Source organism: Melampsora larici-populina (assembly GCF_000204055.1).
Source record: "Melampsora larici-populina 98AG31 unplaced genomic scaffold MELLAscaffold_45, whole genome shotgun sequence".
NCBI classification, from domain to species: domain Eukaryota; kingdom Fungi; phylum Basidiomycota; class Pucciniomycetes; order Pucciniales; family Melampsoraceae; genus Melampsora; species Melampsora laricis-populina.
In genome coordinates this window covers 70,728-72,167 of record NW_006768809.1, presented here as the reverse complement: position 1 = coordinate 72,167, position 1,440 = coordinate 70,728, and positions in this window count along the sequence as shown.

Here is a 1,440-nt window from a genome sequence, read left to right as displayed (position 1 = left end):
TAGGAGGTTGGGATTTAGGGTTAGGAGGTTAGGAGCTAGGGTCAGCAGGTCAGCAGGTAAGAGTTTAGGGTTAGGAAGTTAGCAGCTTAGGATTTAGGGTTAGTAAGTAGGTGTTAGGGTTAGCAGGTTAGGATTTAGGGTCAGGAGGTTAGGTTTCAGGGTTAGGAGGTTAGGTTTCAGGGGTAGGATTTAGGAGGTCAGGCGGTGAGGGTTAGGTTTAGGAGGTTGGCAGTTTAGGATTTAGGGTTAGAGCATCCACAATTGTGTGGTAACTCACGTGCGGTAAGGTTAAATTTACCGCAAATGCGGGGCCTTTCCCACACTGGTGAGAAATTAGCCCCACGGTAGTTCTTTTTGGATTGTTTTGCGTTAGCAATTCAGTAAATTTACTGTTTGGCTAACACATGCAGTAGCCAAACCGCCAGGCCTGTCTTCACTTTTCAAGCACACCAACTTGCCAACTCAACTCTACTCTGACCTACTCCAACTGGATTCCTCCCGACTCAAAACACCTGGATTAAGAATTGTTTGAGACCCGATTGTCTTTTAATTCATCAAACTTGTGGGATGTCTAGTTTCTTACTATCTGATTCTCTTTATCTGATATTGATCAAGATTGTTTCTAATTCACATGTGATTATATAGAAGTTTAATGACATTTTAGATTGATTGAGACCAATTTCTTATCCTGTGAATTGGTTTTAAATGGGTTTTAGATCAAACTGGATCAATGTCTGATCGTTTATTTAGATTTTGGAAGGATTTCAAACATTTCTCATTGTTTGGATTGACTTCAAAAGGATTTGATAAAAAAAAACTTGATGGTCTTCAACATGATCTTTTTTAATTAATGATGAAATGTATTTATTTTTTTGCTTGTCTACAAACTTCTCTGTGCCAACCATCAAGCTGGGATGAGATTTCAAGTCAATATCAAATGAAGTTTGCTGTCCTGAAGCTCTTCTTTCCTGGCAGGAATGAAGAGCTTTGAATGCACTTATTGAATGCAAAGTTGATTGATTTTGGTGTTTGGTATATTTTGAGGCTGTAAACTTTGCATCAGTGTGGAAACTTGATTTATCTCTCAAGTTAGTGACCCTTGGTGCGGGTAATTTTGGCACAAGTGTGAAATTTGGCCATGTTAAGTAATTTTTTACTTAATGTAGACGTTGTGACCGCACACGACCCAGTTAACAACTGCAATCAAGTGTGGATGCTCTTAGGAGGTTTGGATTCAGGGTTAGGAGTTAGGAGGTTAGGAGAAGAGGGTTAGGGTTAGGAGGTGGGCAGTTTAGGATTTAGGGTTAGGAGGTTAGGATTACAATTATCTCACAAATATAGTAAATTGATTGATCATGATTACAGCAGTGCTAAGAAGTGATGGGGTTGTTGTTGATAAGCACTTGGGGTGTTCTAATGGTCTCCTATGTGCCCACTTGT